Source organism: Budorcas taxicolor, chromosome 23 (assembly GCF_023091745.1).
Source record: "Budorcas taxicolor isolate Tak-1 chromosome 23, Takin1.1, whole genome shotgun sequence".
NCBI classification, from domain to species: domain Eukaryota; kingdom Metazoa; phylum Chordata; class Mammalia; order Artiodactyla; family Bovidae; genus Budorcas; species Budorcas taxicolor.
Window position 1 is genome coordinate 182,100 of NC_068932.1, and position 19,399 is coordinate 201,498.

Consider the following 19,399-nt stretch of genomic DNA (forward strand, 5'->3'; position numbering starts at 1 on the left):
GTGAAGGACCCTTTCGAAGTTCCAGAGGGGTGGTGTGATCAGCCTGGAGACGCCTCAGCGGAAATGGGCCTCATCTCGCCTGGAGGGGAGAACCTCCTGGATTTTCTCGAGTTGCGGCAGGTCTTCTCGATTTACGACGGAGACCTCAGGGACCCGCTCTGGTGGCCTCAGGAAAGGCCAGTCCCCATGCGAGTTGCTAGGGGACCTCTCGGGATTCCTCTCCCGTCCATGCCGGGGCCTCAGTCCTTGTGTGGAGTCGGGGCCGGAACCTGAGGATTCCTCTCCAGTGTTGCCATGGATCTTGGGGTGCTTCTGAGTCTCCCCAGGGGAGTCAGGCCTCGTCTCGAGTGGGGGCATGCACGTGCGCTTTCCTCCCGAGCTGCAGCAGTAGTGTCACGCTTCCTGTCACGTGGATCAAGGGATCTGTGGCTTTCCCTCGAGGCTGTCCCTCGAGGCTTTCCCACGAGGCTTTCCCACAGGGCTGTGCCACGTGCCACCTTGGTGTGAGTCGATCCTCGGCGTGAAAGACGAGCCGGTGAAGGGAAAAGAGGTTCCTCTGGAATGGACTGAGACATCTGGGGGACTCTTGGAATGGTGGCACGACCCTGGAGTTCCTCTCGCCGTTCCTGTTGAGAGGGCCTCCTCTTGAGATGCGACGGGAACGCCGGGAACTCTTTCCCGACGAAGCAGGGAAAGGATCCCTCATCTCGAGCTACGAGGCCGAAACGGGGCTCCTCTGGATGTGGGCGGGACCCTCGTGATTCCTCTCGAGTGGAGACGGCTAGGTCGGGCAACTTCTTGATTTGCACCAAGGGTGTGAAGGACCCTTTCGAAGTTCCAGAGGTGAGGTGTGATCAGCCTCGAGACGCCTCAGCGGAAATGGGCCTCATCTCGCCTGGAGGGGAGAACCTCCTGGATTTTCTCGGGTTGCGGCAGGTCTTCTCGATTAACGACGGGGACCTCAGGGACCCGCTCTGTTGGCCTCAGGAAAGGCCAGTCCCCATGCGAGTTGCTAGGGGACCTCTCGGGATTCCTCTCCCGTCCATGCCGGGGCCTCAGTCCTTGTGTGGATTCGGGGCCGGAACCTGAGGATTCCTCTCCAGTGTTGCCATGGATCTTGGGGTGCTTCTGAGTCTCCCCAGGGGAGTCATTCCTCGTCTCGAGTGGGGGCATGCAGGTGCGCTTTCCTCCCGAGCTGCAGCAGTAGTGTCATGCTTCCTGTCACGTGGATCAAGGGATCTGTGGCTTTCCCTCGAGGCTGTCCCTCGAGGCTTTCCCACGAGGCTTTCCCACAGGGCTGTGCCACGTGCCACCTTGGTGTGAGTCGATCCTCGGCGTGAAAGACGAGCCGGTGAAGGGAAAAGAGGTTCCTCTGGAATGGACTGAGACATCTGGGGGACTCTTGGAATGGTGGCACGACCCTGGAGTTCCTCTCGCCGTTCCTGTTGAGAGGGCCTCCTCTTGAGATGCGACGGGAACGCCGGGAACTCTTTCCCGACGAAGCAGGGAAAGGATCCCTCATCTCGAGCTACGACGCGGAAACGGGGCTCCTCTGGATGTGGGCGGGACCCTCGTGATTCCTCTCGAGTGGAGACGGCTAGGTCGGGGAACTTCTTGATTTGCACCAATGGTGTGAAGGACCCTTTCGAAGTTCCAGAGGTGAGGTGTGATCAGACTCGAGACGCCTCAGCGGAAATGGGCCTCATCTCGCCTGGAGGAGAGAACCTCCTGGATTTTCTCGAGGTGCGGCAGGTCTTCTCGAGTTACGACGGGGACCTCATGGACCCGCTCTGGTGGCCTCAGGAAAGGCCAGTCCCCACGCGAGTTGCTAGGGGACATGTCGGGATAACTCTCCCGTCCATGCCGGGGCCTCAGTCCTTGTGTGGAGTCGGGGCCGGAACCTGAGGATTCCTCTCCAGTGTTGCCATGGATCTTGGGGTGCTTCTGAGTCTCCCCAGGGGAGTCAGGCCTCGTCTCGAGTGGGGGCATGCAGGTGCGCTTTCTTCCCGAGCTGCAGCAGTAGTGTCACGCTTCCTGTCACGTGGATCAAGGGATCTGTGGCTTTCCCTCGAGGCTGTCCCTCGAGGCTTTCCCACGAGGCTTTCCCACAGGGCTGTGCCACGTGCCACCTTGGTGTGAGTCGATCCTCGGCGTGAAAGACGAGCCGGTGAAGGGAAAAGAGGTTCCTCTGGAATGGACTGAGACATCTGGGGGACTCTTGGAATGGTGGCACGACCCTGGAGTTCCTCTCGCAGTTCCTGTTGAGAGGGCCTCCTCTTGAGATGCGACGGGAACGCCGGGAACTCTTTCCCGACGAAGCAGGGAAAGGATCCCTCATCTCGAGCTACGAGGCGGAAATGGGGCTCCTCTGGATGTGGGCGGGACCCTCGTGATTCCTCTCGAGTGGAGACGGCAAGGTCGGGGAACTTCTTGATTTGCACCAAGGGTGTGAAGGACCCTTTCGAAGTTCCAGAGGGGAGGTGTGATCAGCCTGGAGACGCCTCAGCGGAAATGGGCCTCATCTCGCCTGGAGGGGAGAACCTCCTGGATTTTCTCGAGTTGCGGCAGGTCTTCTCGATTTACGACGGAGACCTCAGGGACCCGCTCTGGTGGCCTCAGGAAAGGCCAGTCCCCATGCGAGTTGCTAGGGGACCTCTCGGGATTCCTCTCCCGTCCATGCCGGGGCCTCAGTCCTTGTGTGGAGTCGGGGCCGGAACCTGAGGATTCCTCTCCAGTGTTGCCATGGATCTTGGGGTGCTTCTGAGTCTCCCCAGGGGAGTCAGGCCTCGTCTCGAGTGGGGGCATGCACGTGCGCTTTCCTCCCGAGCTGCAGCAGTAGTGTCACGCTTCCTGTCACGTGGATCAAGGGATCTGTGGCTTTCCCTCGAGGCTGTCCCTCGAGGCTTTCCCACGAGGCTTTCCCACAGGGCTGTGCCACGTGCCACCTTGGTGTGAGTCGATCCTCGGCGTGAAAGACGAGCCGGTGAAGGGAAAAGAGGTTCCTCTGGAATGGACTGAGACATCTGGGGGACTCTTGGAATGGTGGCACGACCCTGGAGTTCCTCTCGCCGTTCCTGTTGAGAGGGCCTCCTCTTGAGATGCGACGGGAACGCCGGGAACTCTTTCCCGACGAAGCAGGGAAAGGATCCCTCATCTCGAGCTACGAGGCCGAAACGGGGCTCCTCTGGATGTGGGCGGGACCGTCGTGATTCCTCTCGAGTGGAGACGGCTAGGTCGGGGAACTTCTTGATTTGCACCAAGGGTGTGAAGGACCCTTTCGAAGTTCCAGACGTGAGGTGTGATCAGCCTCGAGACGCCTCAGCGGAAATGGGCCTCATCTCGCCTGGAGGGGAGAACCTCCTGGATTTTCTCGGGTTGCGGCAGGTCTTCTCGATTAACGACGGGGACCTCAGGGACCCGCTCTGTTGGCCTCAGGAAAGGCCAGTCCCCATGCGAGTTGCTAGGGGACCTCTCGGGATTCCTCTCCCGTCCATGCCGGGGCCTCAGTCCTTGTGTGGATTCGGGGCCGGAACCTGAGGATTCCTCTCCAGTGTTGCCATGGATCTTGGGGTGCTTCTGAGTCTCCCCAGGGGAGTCATTCCTCGTCTCGAGTGGGGGCATGCAGGTGCGCTTTCCTCCCGAGCTGCAGCAGTAGTGTCATGCTTCCTGTCACGTGGATCAAGGGATCTGTGGCTTTCCCTCGAGGCTGTCCCTCGAGGCTTTCCCACGAGGCTTTCCCACAGGGCTGTGCCACGTGCCACCTTGGTGTGAGTCGATCCTCGGCGTGAAAGACGAGCCGGTGAAGGGAAAAGAGGTTCCTCTGGAATGGACTGAGACATCTGGGGGACTCTTGGAATGGTGGCACGACCCTGGAGTTCCTCTCGCCGTTCCTGTTGAGAGGGCCTCCTCTTGAGATGCGACGGGAACGCCGGGAACTCTTTCCCGACGAAGCAGGGAAAGGATCCCTCATCTCGAGCTACGACGCGGAAACGGGGCTCCTCTGGATGTGGGCGGGACCCTCGTGATTCCTCTCGAGTGGAGACGGCTAGGTCGGGGAACTTCTTGATTTGCACCAATGGTGTGAAGGACCCTTTCGAAGTTCCAGAGGTGAGGTGTGATCAGACTCGAGACGCCTCAGCGGAAATGGGCCTCATCTCGCCTGGAGGAGAGAACCTCCTGGATTTTCTCGAGGTGCGGCAGGTCTTCTCGAGTTACGACGGGGACCTCAGGGACCCGCTCTGGTGTCCTCAGGAAAGGCCAGTCCCCATGCGAGTTGCTAGGGGACCTCTCGGGATTCCTCTCCCGTCCATGCCGGGGCCTCAGTCCTTGTGTGGAGTCGGGGCCGGAACCTGAGGATTCCTCTCCAGTGTTGCCATGGATCTTGGGGTGCTTCTGAGTCTCCCCAGGGGAGTCAGGCCTCGTCTCGAGTGGGGGCATGCAGGTGCGCTTTCCTCCCGAGCTGCAGCAGTAGTGTCACGCTTCCTGTCACGTGGATCAAGGGATCTGTGGCTTTCCCTCGAGGCTGTCCCTCGAGGCTTTCCCACGAGGCTTTCCCACAGGGCTGTGCCACGTGCCACCTTGGTGTGAGTCGATCCTCGGCGTGAAAGACGAGCCGGTGAAGGGAAAAGAGGTTCCTCTGGAATGGACTGAGACATCTGGGGGACTCTTGGAATGGTGGCACGACCCTGGAGTTCCTCTCGCCGTTCCTGTTGAGAGGGCCTCCTCTTGAGATGCGACGGGAACGCCGGGAACTCTTTCCCGACGAAGCAGGGAAAGGATCCCTCATCTCGAGCTACGAGGCGGAAACGGGGCTCCTCTGGATGTGGGCGGGACCCTCGTGATTCCTCTCGAGTGGAGACGGGTATGTCGGGAACTTCTTGATTTGCACCAAGGGTGTGAAGGACCCTTTCGAAGTTCCAGAGGGGAGGTGTGATCAGCCTCGAGACGCCTCAGCGGAAATGGGCCTCATCTCGCCTGGAGGGGAGAACCTCCTGGATTTTCTCGAGTTGCGGCAGGTCTTCTCGATTTACGACGGAGACCTCAGGGACCCGCACTGGTGGCCTCAGGAATGGCCAGTCCCCATGCGAGTTGCTAGGGGACCTCTCGGGATTCCTCTCCAGTCCATGCCGGGGCCTCAGTCCTTGTGTGGAGTTGGGGCCGGAACCTGAGGATTCCTCTCCAGTGTTGCCATGGATCTTTGGGTGCTTCTGAGTCTCCCCAGGGGAGTCAGGCCTCGTCTCGAGTGGGGGCATGCACGTGCGCTTTCCTCCCGAGCTGCAGCAGTAGTGTCACGCTTCCTGTCACGTGGATCAAGGGATCTGTGGCTTTCCCTCGAGGCTGTCCCTCGAGGCTTTCCCACGAGGCTTTCCCACAGGGCTGTGCCACGTGCCACCTTGGTGTGAGTCGATCCTCGGCGTGAAAGACGAGCCGGTGAAGGGAAAAGAGGTTCCTCTGGAATGGACTGAGAGATCTGGGGGACTCCTGGAATGGTGGCACGACCCTGGAGTTCCTCTCGCCATTCCTGTTGAGAGGGCCTCCTCTTGAGATGCGACGGGAACGCCGGGAACTCTTTCCCGAAGAAGCAGGGAAAGGATCCCTCATCTCGAGCTACGAGGCGGAAACGGGGCTCCTCTGGATGTGGGCGGGACCCTCGTGTTTCCTCTCGAGTAGAGACGGGTATGTCGGGGAACTTCTTCATTTGCAGCAAGGGTGTGAAGAAGCCTTTTGAAGTTCCAGAGGTGAGGTGTGATCCGCCTCGTGACGCCTCAGCGGAAATGGGCCTCATCTCGACTGGAGGGGAGAAACTCCTGGATTTTCTTGAGTTGCAGCAGGTCTTCTCGAGTTACTACGGGGACCTCAGGGACCCGCTCTGGTGGCCTCAGGAAAGGCCAGTCCCCATGCGAGTTGCTAGGGGACCTCTCGGGATTCCTCTCCCGTCCATGCCGGGGCCTCAGTCCTTGTGTGGAGTCGGGGCCGGAACCTGAGGATTCCTCTCCAGTGTTGCCATGGATCTTGGGGTGCTTCTGAGTCTCCCCCAGGGGAGTCAGGCCACGTCTCGAGTGGGGGCATGCACGTGCGCTTTCCTCCCGAGCTGCAGCAGTAGTGTCACCCTTCCTGTCACGTGGATCAAGGGATCTGTGGCTTTCCCTCGAGGCTGTCCCTCGAGGCTTTCCCACGAGGCTTTCCCACAGGGCTGTGCCACGTGCCACCTTGGTGTGCGTCGATCCTCGGCGTGAAAGACGAGCCGGTGAAGGGAAAAGAGGTTCCTCTGGAATGGACTGAGACATCTGGGGGACTCTTGGAATGGTGGCACTACCCTGGAGTTCCTCTCGCCGTTCCTGTTGACAGGGCCTCCTCTTAAGATGCGACGGGAACGCCGGGAACTCTTTCCCGACGAAGCAGGGAAAGGATCCCTCATCTCGAGCTACGAGGCGGAAACGGGGCTCCTCTGGATGTGGGCGGGACCTTCGTGATTCCTCTCGAGTGGAGACGGGTATGTCGGGGAACTTCTTGATTTGCACCAAGGGTGTGAAGGACCCTTTCGAAGTTCCAGAGGTGAGGTGTGAACAGCCTCGTGACGCCTCAGCGGAAATGGGACTCATCTCGCCTGGAGGGGAGAACCTCCTGGATTTTCTCGAGTTGCGGCAGGTCTTCTCGAGTTACGACGGGGACCTCAGGGACCCGCTCTGGTGGCCTCAGGACAGGCCAGTCCCCATGCGAGTTGCTCGGGGACCTCTCGGCATTCCTCTCCCGTCCATGCCGGGGCCTCAGTCCTTGTGTGGAGTCGGGGCCGGAACCTGAGGATTCCTCTACAGTGTTGCCATGGATCTTGGGGTGATTCTGAGTCTCCCCAGGGGAGTCAGGCCTCGTCTCGAGTGGGGCATGCACGTGCGCTTTCCTTCCGAGCTGCAGCAGTAGTGTCACGCTTCCTGTCACGTGTATCAAGGGATCTGTGGCTTTCCCTCGAGGCTGTCCCTCGAGGCTTTCCCACGAGGCTTTCCCCACAGGGCTGTGCCAGGTGCCACCTTGGTGTGAGTCGATCCTCGGCGTGAAAGACGAGCCGGTGAAGGGAAAAGAGTTTCCTCTGGAATGGACTGAGACATCTAGGGGACTCTTGGAATGGTGGCACGACCCTGGAGTTCCTCTCGCCATTCCTGTTGAGAGGGCCTCCTCTTGAGATGCGACGGGAACGCCGGGAACTCTTTCCCGACGAAGCAGGGAAAGGATCCCTCATCTCAAGCTACGAGGCGGAAACGGGGCTCCTCTGGATGTGGGCGGGACCCTCGTGATTCCTCTCGAGTGGAGAGGCTAGGTCGGGGAACTTCTTGATTTGCACCAAGGGTGTGAAGGACCCTTTTGAAGTTCCAGAGGTGAGGTGTGATCAACCTCGAGACGCCTCAGCGGAAATAGGCCTCATCTCGCCTGGAGTTGAGAACCTCCTGGATTTTCTCGAATTGCGGCAGGTCTTCTCGAGTTACGATGGGGACCTCAGGGACCCGCTCTGGTGGCCTCAGGAAGGGCCAGTCCCCATGCGAGTTGCTTGGGGCCATCTCGGGTTTCCTCTCCCGTCCATTGCGGGGCCTAAGACCTTGTGTGGAGTTGCGGCCAGAACCTGAGGATTCCTCTCGTGTTGCCATGGATCTTGGGGTGCTTCTGAGTCTCCCCAGGGGAGTCAGGCCTCGTCTCGAGTGGGGGCATGGACGTGCGCTTTCCTCTCGAGCTGCAGCAGTTGGGTCTTGCTTCCTGTCACGTGGATCAAGGGATCTGCGGCTTTCCCTCGAGGCTGTCCCTCGAGCCTTTCCTACGAGGCTTTCCCACAGGGCTGTGCCACGTGCCACCTTGGTGTGAGTCCCATCCTCTGCGTGAAAGACGAGCCGGTGAAGGGAAAAGAGGTTCCTTTGGAATGGACTGAGATATCTGGGGGAATCCTGGAATGGTGGCACGACCCTGGAGTTCCTCTCGCCGTTCCTGTTGAGAGGGCCTCCACTTGAGATGCGACGGGAACGCCGGGAAATCTTTCCCGACGAGGCAGGGAAAGGATCCCTCATCTCGAGCTACGAGGCGGAAACGCGGCTTCTCTGGATGTGGGCAGGACCATTGTGTTTCCTCTAGAGTGGAGACGGGTATGTCGGGGAACTTCTTGATTTACACCAAGGGTGTGAAGGACCCTTTCAAAGTTCCAGAGGTGAGGTGTGATATGCCTCGAGAGGCCTCAGTGGAAAAGGGCCTCATCTCGCCTGGAGGGGAGAACCTCCTGGATTTTCTCGAGTTGCGGCAGGTCTTCTCGAGTTACGACGGGGACCTCAGGGACCCGCTCTGGTGGCCTCAGGAAAGGCCAGTCCCCATGCGAGTTGCTAGGGGCCATCTCGGGATTCCTCTCCCTTCGATGCCAGGGCCTAAGACCTTGTGTGGAGTCGGGCCCGGAACCTAAGGATTCCTCTCCAGTGTTGTCATGGATCTTGGGGTGCTTCTGAGTCTCCCCAGGAGAGTCAGGCCTCGTCTCGAGTGGGGGCATGCACGTGCGATTTCCTCCCGATCTACAGCACTACTGTCACGCTTCCTGACACGTGGATCAAGGGATCTGTGGCTTTCCCTCGAGGCTTACCCTCGAGACTTTCCCACTAGGCTTTCCCACAGGGCTGTGCCACGTCCCACCTAGGTGTGAGTCCATCCTAGGCGTGAAAGACGAGCCGGTGAGGGAAAAGAGGTTCCTCTGGAATGGACTGAGACATCTGGGGGTCTCTTGGAATGGTGGTACGACCCTGGAGTTCCTCTCGCCGTTCCTGTTGAGAGGGCCTCCTCTTGAGATGTGAAGGGAACGCCGGGAACGCTGTCCCGACGAAGAAGTGATAGGATCCCTCATCTCGAGCTACGAGGCGGAAACGGGGCTCCTCTGGAAGTGGGGCGGGACCCTCGTGTTTCCTCTCGAGTGGAGACGGGTATGTCGGGGAACTTCTTGATTTGCACCAAGGGTGTGAAGGACCCTTTCGAAGTTCCAGAGGTGAGGTGTGGTCAGCCTCAAGTCGCCTCAGCGGAAATGGGCCTCATCTCGCCTGGAGGGGAGATCCTCCTGGATTTTCTCGAGTTGCGGCAGCTCTTGTCGAGTTACGACGGGGACCTCAGGGACCAGCTCTGATGGCCTCAATGAAAGGCCAGTCCCCATGCGAGTTGCTAGGGGTCATCTCGGGATTCCTCTCCCGTCCATGCGGGGGCCTAAGACCTTGTGTGGAGTCGGGGCCGGAACTTGAGGATTCCTCTCCAGTGTTGCCATGGATCTTGGGGTTCTTCTGAGTATCCCCAGGGGAGTCAGGCCTCGTCTCGAGTGGGGGCATGCACGTGCGCTTTCCTCCCGAGCTGCAGCAGTAGTCTCACGCTTCCTGACACGTGGATCAAGGGATCTGTGGCTTTCCCTCGACGCTAACCCTCGAGACTTTCCCACGAGGCTTTCCCACAGGGCTGTGCCAGTTGCCACCTAGGTGCGAGTCGATCCTCGGCGTGAAAGACGAGCCGGTGAAAGAAAAGAGGTTCCTCTGGAATGGACTGAGACATCTGGGGGACTCTTGGAATTGTGGCACGACTATGGAGTTCCTCTCGCCGTTCCTGTTGAGAGGGCCTCCTCGTGAGATGCGAAGGGAACGCCGGGAACTCTGTCCCGACGAAGAAGTAATAGGATCCCTCATCTCGAGCTACGAGGCGGAAACGGGGCTCCTCTGGAAGTGGGCGGGACCCTCGTGTTTCCTCTCGAGTGGAGACGGGTATGTCGGGGAACTTCTTGATTTGCACCAAGGGTGTGAAGGACCCTTTCGAAGTTCCATAGGTGAGGTGTGATCATCCTCGAGTCGCCTCATCGGAAATGGGCCTCATCTCGCCTGGATGAGAGTACCTCCCGGATTTTCTCGAGTTGCGGCAGGTCTTCTCGTGTTTCGACGGGTACCCTCAGGGACGCGCTCTGGTGGCCTCAGGAAAGGCCAGTCGCCATGGTAGTTCTAGGGGCCCTCTCGGGATTCCTCTCCCGTCCATGCCGGGGCCTAAGACCTTGTGTGGAGTCGCGGCCGGAACCTGAGGATTCCTCTTCAGTGTTGCCATGGATCTTGGGGTGCGACTGAGTCTCCCAAGGGGACTCAGGCCTCGTCTCGAGTGGGGGCATGCACGTGCGCTTTCCTCCCGAGCTGCAGCAGTAGTGTCACGCTTCCTGTCACGTGGATCAAGGGATCTGTGGCTTTCCCTCGAGGCTGTCCCTCGAGGCTTTCCCACGAGGCTTTCCCACAGGGCTGTGCCACGTGCCACCTTGGTGTGAGTCGATCCTCGGCGTGAAAGACGAGCCAGTGAAGGGAAAAGAGGTTCCTCTGGAATGGACTGAGAGATCTGGGGGACTCTTGGAAAGGTGGCACGCCCTGGAGTTCCTCTCGCCGTTCCAGTTTAGAGGGCCTCCGCTTGAGATGCGACGGGAACGCCGGGAACTCTTCACGAATAGGCAGGGAAAGGATCCCTCATCTCGAGCTACGAGGCGGAAACGGGGCTCCTCTGGATGTGGGCGGGACCCTCGTGTTTCCTCTCGAGTGGAGACGGGTATGTCGGGGAACTTCTTGATTTGCACCAAGGGTGTGAAGGACCCTTTCGAAGTTCCAGAGGTGAGGTGTGATCAGCCTCGAGACACCTCAGCGGAAATGGGCCTCATCTCGCCTGGAGGGGAGAACCTCCTGGATTTTCTCGAGTTGCGGCAGGTCTTCTCGAGTTAAGACGGAGACCTCAGGGACCCGCTCTGGTGGCCTCAGGAAAGGCTAGTCCCCATGCGAGTTATAGGGGCCCTCTCGGGATTCCTCTCCCGTCGATGCCAGGGCCTAAGACCTTGTGTGGAGTCGGGGCCGGAACCTGAGCATTCCTCTCCATTGTTGACATGGATCTTGGGGTGCCTCTGTGTCTCCCCAGGGGAGTCATGCCTCGTCTCGAGTGGGGGCATGCACGTGCGATTCCCTCCCGAGCTGCAGCAGTAAGGTCACGCTTCCTGTCACGTGGATCAAGTGATCTGTGGCTTTCCCTCGAAGCTTTCCCTCGAGGCTTTCCCACGAGGCTTTCCACAGGGCTGTGCCACATGCCACCTTGGTGTGAGTCGATCCTCGGCATGAAAGACGAGCCGGTGAAGGGAAAAGAGGTTCCTCTGGAATGGACTGAGACATCTGGGGGACTCTTGGAATGGTGACACGACCCTGGAGTTCCCCTCGCCGTTCCTGTTGAGACGGCCTCCTCTTGAGATGCGACTGGAACGCCGGGAACTCTTGCCCGATGAAGCAGGGAAAGGATCCCTCATGAGGAGCTGCGAGGCCGAAACGGGGCTCCTCTGGATGTGGGCGGGACCCTCGTGTTTCCTCTCGAGTGGGACGGGTATGTCGGGGAACTTCTTGATTTGCACCAAGGGTGTGAAGGACCCTTTGGAAGTTCCAGAGGTGAGGTGTGATCAGCCTTGAGACGCCTCAGCGGAAATGGGCCTCATCACGCCTGGAGGGGAGAACCTCCTGGAATGTCTCGAGTTGCGGCAGGTCTTCTCGAGTTACAACGGGGACCTCAGGGACCCACTCTGGTGGCCTCAGCAAAGGCCAGTCCCCATGCGAGTTGCTAGGGGCCCTCTCAGGATTCCTCTCCCCTCCATGCCGGGGCCTAAGACCTTGTGTGGAGTCGGGGCCGGAACCTGAGGATTCCTCTCCAGTGTTGCCATGGATCTTGGGATGCTTCTGAGTCTCCCCAGGGGAGGCAGTCCTCGTCTCGTGTTGGGGCATGCACGTGCGCTTTCCTCCCGAGCTGCAGCAGTAGTGTCAGGCTTCCTGTCCCGTGGATCAAGAGATCTGTGGCTCTCCCTCGAGGCTTTCCCTCGAGGCTTTCCCACGAGGCTTTCCCACAGGGCCGTGCCACGTGCCACCTTGGTGTGAGTCGATCCTCGGCGTGAAAGACGAGCCGGTGAAGGGAAAAGAGGTTCCTCTGGAATGGACTGAGATATCTGGGGGACACTTTGAATGGTGGCACGACCCTGGAGTTCCTCTTGCCGTTCCTGTTGAGAGGGCCTGCTCTTGAGATGCGACGGGAACGCCGGGAACTCTTCACGAATAGGCAGGGAAAGGATCCCTCATCTCGAGCTACGAGGCGGAAACGGGGCTCCTCTGGATGTGGGCGGGACCCTCGTGTTTCCTCTCGAGTGGAGACGGGTATGTCGGGGAACTTCTTGATTTGCACCAAGGGTGTGAATGACCGGTTCGAAGTTCCAGAGGTGAGGTGTGATCAGCCTCGAGACACCTCAGCGGTAATGGGCCTCATCTCGCCTGGAGGGGAGAACCTCCTGGATTTTCTGGAGTTGCGGCAGGTCTTCTCGAGTTAAGACGGAGACCTCAGGGACCCGCTCTGGTGGCCTCAGGAAAGGCTAGTCCCCATGCGAGTTATAGGGGCCCACTCGGGATTCCTCTCCCGTCCATGCCGGAGCCTAAGACCTTGTGTGAAATCGCGGCCGGAACCTGAGGATTCCTCTCCATTGTTGCCATGGATCTTGGGGTGCTTCTGAGTCTCCCCATGCGAGTCATGCCTCGTCTCGATTGGGGGCATGCACGAGCGCTTTCCTCCATAGCTGCAGCACTAGTGTCACGCTTCCTGTCACGTGGATCAAGGGATCTGTGGCTTTCCCTCGAGGCTTTCCCTCGAGGCTTTCCCACGAGGCTTTCCCACAGGGCTGTGCCACGTGCCACCTTGGTGTCAGTCCATCCTCGGCGTGAAAGACGACCCGGTGAAGGGAAAAGAGGTTCCTCTGGAATGGACTGATACATCTGTGGGACTCTTGGAATGGTGGCACGACCCTGGAGTTCCTCTCGCCTTTCCTGTTGAGAGGGCCTCCTCTTGAGATGCGACGGGAACGCCGGGAACTCTTTCCCGAATAGGCAGGGAAAGGATCGCTCATCTCGAGCTACGAGGCGGAAACTGGGCTCCTCTGGATGTGGGCGGGACCCTCGTGTTTCCTCTCGAGTGGAGACGGGTATGTCGGGGAACTTCTTGATTTGCACCAAGGGTGTGAAGGACCCTTTCGAAGTTCCAGAGGTGAGGTGTGATCAGCCTCGAGACGCCTCAGGGAAATGGGCCTCATCTCGCCTGGAGGGGAGAACCTCCTGGATTTTCTCGAGTTGCGGCAGGTCTTCTCGAGTTACGACGGGGACCTCAGGGACCCGCTCTGGTGGCCTCAGGAAAGGCCTGTCCCCATGCGTGTTCTAGGGGCCCTCCAGGGATTCCTCTCCCGTCCATGCCGGAGCCTAAGACCTTGTGTAGAGTCGCGGCCGGAACCTGAGGATTCCTCTGCAGTGTTGCCATGGATCTTGGGGTGCTTCTGAGTCTCCCCAGGGGACTCAGGCCTCGTCTCGAGTGGGGGCATGCACGTGTGCTTTCCTCATGAGCTGCAACACTAGTGCCACGCTTACTGTCACGAGGATCAAGGGATCTGTGGCTTTCCCACGAGGCTGTCCCTCGAGGCTTTCCCACGAGGCTTTCCAACAGGGCTGTGCCACGTGCCACCTTGGTGTGAGTCCACCCTCCGCGTGAAAGACGAGCCGGTGAAAGGAAAAGAGTTTCCTCTGGAATGGTCTGAGACATCTGGGGGACTCTTGGAATGGTGGCACGACCCTGGAGTTCCTCTCGCCGTTCCTGTTGAGAGGGCCTCCTCTTGAGATGCGACGGGAACGCCGGGAACTCTTTCCTGATGAAGCAGGGAAAGGATCCCTCAGCTCGAGCTACGAGGCGGAAACAGGGCTCCTCTGGATGTGGGCGGGACCCTCGTGTTTCCTCTCGAGTGGAGACGGGTATGTCGGGGAACTTCTTGATTTGCACCAAGGGTGTGAAAAACCCTTTCGAAGTTCCAGAGGTGAGGTGTGATCAGCCTCGAGACGCCTCAGCGGAAATAGGCCTCATCTCGCCTGGATTGGAGAACCTCCTGGATTTTCTCGAGTTGCGGCAGGTCTTCTCGAGTTACGACGGGGACCTCAGGGACCCGCTCTGGTGGCCTCAGGAAGGGCCAGTCCCCATGCGAGTTGCTTGGGGCCATCTCGGGTTTCCTCTCCCGTCCATGCCGGGGCCTAAGACCTTGTGTGGAGTTGCGGCCGGAATCTGAGGATTCCTCTCGTGTTGCCATGGACCTTGGGGTGCTTCTGAGTCTCCCCAGGGGAGTCAGGCCTCGTCTCGAGTGGGGGCATGCACGTGCACTTTCCTCCCGAGCTGCAGCATTAGGGTCAGGCTTCCTGTCACGTGGATCAAGGGATCTGTGGCTTTCCCTCGAGGCTCTCCCTCGAGCCTTTCCTACGAGGCTTTCCCACAGGGCTGTGCCACGTGCCACCTTGGTGTGAGTCCATCCTCTGCGTGAAAGACGAGCCGGTGAAGGGAAAAGAGGTTCCTTTGGAATGGACTGAGACATCTGGGGGACTCCTGGAATGGTGGCACGACCCTGAAGTTCCTCTCGCCGTTCCTGTTGAGAGGGCCTCCACTTGAGATGCGACGGGAACGCCGGGAAGTCTTTCCCGACGAGGCAGGGAAAGGATCCCTCATCTCGAGCTACGAGGCGGAAACGGGGCTCCTCTGGATGTGGGCGGGACCCTCGTGTTTCCTCTCGAGTGGAGACGGGTATGTCGGGGAACTTCTTGCTTTGCAACAAGAGTGTGAAGGACCCTTTCGAAGTTCCAGAGGTGAGGTGTGATCACCCTCCTGACGCCTCAGCGGAAATGGGCCTCATCTCGCCTGGATTGGAGAACCTCCTGGATTTTCTCGAGTTGCGGCAGGTCTTCTCGAGTTACGACGGGGACCTCAGGGACCCGCTCTGGTGGCCTCAGGAAAGGCCAGTCCCCATGCGAGTTGCTAGGGGCCCTCTCGGGATTCCTCTCCCGTCCATGCCGGGGCCTAAGACCTTGTGTGGAGTCGGGGCCGGAACCTGAGGATTCCTCTCCAGTGTTGCCATGGATCTTGGGATGCTTCTGAGTCTCCCCAGGGGAGTCAGGCCTCGTCTCGAGTGGGGGCATGCACGTGCGCTCTCCTCCCGAGCTTCAACAGTGTTGTCACGCTTCCTGTCACGTGGATCAAGGGATCTGTGGCTTTCCCTCGAGGCTTTCCCTCGAGGCTTTCCCACGAGGCTTTCCCACAGGGCTGTGCCACGTGCCACCTTGGTGTGAGTCGATCCTCGGCATGAAAGACGAGCCGGTGAAGGGAAAAGAGGTTTCTCTGGAATGGACTGAGACATCTGTGGGACTCTTGGAATGGTGAACACGACCCTGGAGTTCCCCTCGCCATTCCTGTTGAGACGGCCTCCTCTTGAGATGCGACGGGAACGCCGGGAACTCTTGCCCGATGAAGCAGGGAAAGGATCCCTCATCTCGAGCTACGAGGCCGAAACGGGGCTCCTCTGGATGTGGACGGGACCCTCGTGTTTCCTCTCGAGTGGAGACGGGTATGTCGGGGAACTTCTTGACTCGCACCAAGGGTGTGAAGGACCCTTTCGAAGTTCCAGACGTGAGGTGTGATCTGCCTCGAGACACCTCAGCGGAAATGGGCCTCATCTCGCCTGGAGGGGAGAACCTCCTGGATTTTCTCGAGTTGCGGCAGGTCTTCTCGAGTTAAGACGGAGACCTCAGGGACCCGCTCTGGTGGCCTCAGGAAAGGCTAGTCCCCATGCGAGTTATAGGGGCCCTCTCGGGATTCCTCTCCCGTCCAGGCTGAAGCCTAAGACCTTGTGTGGAGTCGCAGCCGGAACCTGAGGATTCCTCTCCAGTGTTGCCATGGATCTTGGGGTGCGACTGAGTCTCCCAAGGGGACTCAGGCCTCGTCTCGAGTTGGGGCATGCACGTGCGCTTTCCTCCCGAGCTGCAGCAGTAGTGTCACTCTTCCTGTCACGTGGATCAAGGGATCTGTGGCTTTCCCGCGAGGCTGTCCCTCGAGGCTTTCCCACGAGGCTTTCCAACAGGGCTGTGCCACGTGCCACCTTGGTGTGAGTCGATCCTCTGCGTGAGAGACGAGCCGGTGAAGGGAAAAGAGGTTCCTCTGGAATGGACTGAGACATCTGGGGGACTCTTGGAATGGTGGCACGACCCTGGAGTTCCTCTCGCCGTTCCAGTTTAGAGGGCCTCCGCTTGAGATGCGACGGGAACGCCGGGAACTCTTCACGAATAGGCAGGGAAAGGATCCCTCATCTCGAGCTACGAGGCGGAAACGGTGCTCCTCTGGATGTGGGCGGGACCCTCGTGTTTCCTCTCGAGTGGAGACGGGTATGTCGGGGAACTTCTTGATTTGCACCAAGGGTGTGAAGGACCGGTTCGAAGTTCCAGAGGTGAGGTGTGATCAGCCTCGAGACACCTCAGCGGAAATGGGCCTCATCTCGCCTGGAGGGGAGAACTTCCTGGATTTTCTGGAGTTGCGGCAGGTCTTCTCGAGTTAAGACGGAGACCTCAGGGACCCGCTCTGGTGGCCTCAGGAAAGGCTAGTCCCCATGCGAGTTATAGGGGCCCTCTCGGGATTCCTCTCCCGTCCATGCCGGAGCCTAAGACCTTGTGTGAAGTCGCGGCAGGAACCTGAGGATTCCTCTCCATTGTTGCCATGGATCTTGGGGTGCTTCTGAGTCTCCCCAGGCGAGTCATGCCTCGTCTCGATTGGGGGCATGCACGAGCGCTTTCCTCCATAGCTGCAGCACTAGTGTCACGCTTCCTGTCACGTGGATCAAGGGATCTGTGGCTTTCCCTCGAGGCTTTCCCTCGAGGCTTTCCCACGAGGCTTTACCACAGGGCTGTGCCACGTGCCACCTTGGTGTCAGTCCATCCTCGGCGTGAAAGACGTCCCGGAGAAGGGAAAAGAGGTTTCTCTGGAATGGACTGAGACATCTGTGGGACTCTTGGAATGGTGAACACGACCCTGGAGTTCCCCTCGCCATTCCTGTTGAGACGGCCTCCTCTTGAGATGCGACGGGAACGCCGGGAACTCTTGCCCGATGAAGCAGGGAAAGGATCCGTCACCTCGAGCTACGAGGCGGAAACGGGGCTCCTCTTGATGTGGGCGGGACCCTCGTGTTTCCTCTCGAGTGGAGACGGGTATGTCGGGGAACTTCTTGATTTGCACCAAGGGTGTGAAGGACCGGTTCGAAGTTCCAGAGGTGAGGTGTGATCAGCCTCGAGACACCTCAGCGGAAATCGGCCTCATCTCGCCTGGGGGGGAGAACCTCCTGGATTTTCTGGAGTTGCGGCAGGTCTTCTCGAGTTAAGACGGAGACCTCAGGGACCCGCTCTGGTGGCCTCAGGAAAGGCTAGTCCCCATGCGAGTTATAGGGGCCCTCTCGGGATTCCTCTCCCGTCCATGCCGGAGCCTAAGACCTTGTGTGGAGTCGGGGCCGGAACCTGAGGATTCCTCTCCATTGTTGCCATGGATCTTGGGGTGCTTCTGAGTCTCCCCAGGCGAGTCATGCCTCGTCTCGATTGGGGGCATGCACGAGCGCTTTCCTCCATAGCTGCAGCACTAGTGTCACGCTTCCTGTCACGTGGATCAAGGGATCTGTGGCTTTCCCTCGAGGCTTTCCCTCGAGGCTTTCACACGAGGCTTTCCAACAGAGCTGTGCCACGTGCCACCTTGGTGTCAGTCCATCCTCGGCGTGAAAGACGACCTGGTGAAGGGAAAAGAGGTTCCTCTGGAATGGACTGATACATCTGTGGGACTCTTGGAATGGTGGCACGACCCTGGAGTTCCTCTCGCCGTTCCTGTTGAGAGGGCCTCCTCTTGAGATGCGATGGGAACGCCGGGAACTCTTTCCCGAATAGGCAGGGAAAGGATCGCTCATCTCGAGCTACGAGGCGGAAACGGGGCTCCTCTGGATGTGGGCGGGACCCTCGTGTTTCCTCTCGAGTGGAGACGGGTATGTCGGGGAACTTCTTGATTTGCACCAAGGGTGTGAAGGACCCTTTCGAAGTTCCAGAGGTGAGGTGAGATCAGCCTCGAGACGCCTCAGGGAAATGGGCCTCATCTCGCCTGGAGGGGAGAACCTCCTGGATTTTCTCGAGTTGCGGCAGGTCTTCTCGAGTTAAGACGGAGACCTCAGGGACCCGCTCTGGTGGCCTCAGGAAAGGCTAGTCCCCATGCGAGTTATAGGGGCCCTCTCGGGATTCCTCTCCCGTCCAGGCTGAAGCCTAAGACCTTGTGTGGAGTCGCGGCCGGAACCTGAGGATTCCTCTCCAGTGTTGCCATGGATCTTGGGGTGCGACTGAGTCTCCCAAGGGGACTCAGGCCTCGTCTCGAGTTGGGGCATGCACGTGCGCTTTCCTCCCGAGCTGCAGCAGTAGTGTCACTCTTCCTGTCACGTGGATCAAGGGATCTGTGGCTTTCCCGCGAGGCTGTCCCTCGAGGCTTTCCCACGGGGCTTTCCAACAGGGCTGTGCCACGTGCCACCTTGGTGTGAGTCGATCCTCTGCGTGAGAGACGAGCCGGTGAAGGGAAAAGAGGTTCCTCTGGAATGGACTGAGACATCTGGGGGACTCTTGGAATGGTGGCACGACCCTGGAGTTCCTCTCGCCGTTCCAGTTTAGAGGGCCTCCGCTTGAGATGCGACGGGAACGCCGGGAACTCTTCACGAATAGGCAGGGAAAGGATCCCTCATCTCGAGCTACGAGGCGGAAACGGGGCTCCTCTGGATGTGGGCGGGACCCTCGTGTTTCCTCTCGAGTGGAGACGGGTATGTCGGGGAACTTCTTGATTTGCACCAAGGGTGTGAAGGACCGGTTCGAAGTTCCAGAGGTGAGGTGTGATCAGCCTCGAGACACCTCAGCGGAAATGGGCCTCATCTCGCCTGGAGGGGAGAACCTCCTGGATTTTCTCGAGTTGCGGCAGGTCTTCTCGAGTTAAGACGGAGACCTCAGGGACCCGCTCTGGTGGCCTCAGGAAAGGCCAGTCCCCATGCGAGTTGCTAGGGGACCTCTCGGGATTCCTCTCCCGTCGATCCAGGGCCTAAGACCTTGTGTGGAGTCGGGGCCGGAACCTGAGCATTCCTCTCCATTGTTGACATGGATCTTGGGGTGCCTCTGTGTCTCCCCAGGGGAGTCAGGCCTCGTCTCGAGTGGGGGCATGCACGTGCGATTCCCTCCCGAGCTGCAGCAGTAAGGTCACGCTTCCTGTCACGTGGATCAAGGGATCTGTGGCTTTCCCTCGAGGCTTTCCCTCGAGGCTTTCCCACGAGGCTTTCCCACAGGGCTGTGCCAAGATCCACCTTGGTGTGAGTCGATCCTCGGAGTGAAAGACGAGCCGTTGAAGGGAAAAGATGTTCCTCTGGAATGGACAGTGACATCTGGGGGACTCTTGGAATGGTGGCACGACCCTGGATTTCCCCTCGCCGTTCCTGTTGAGACGGCCTCCTCTTGAG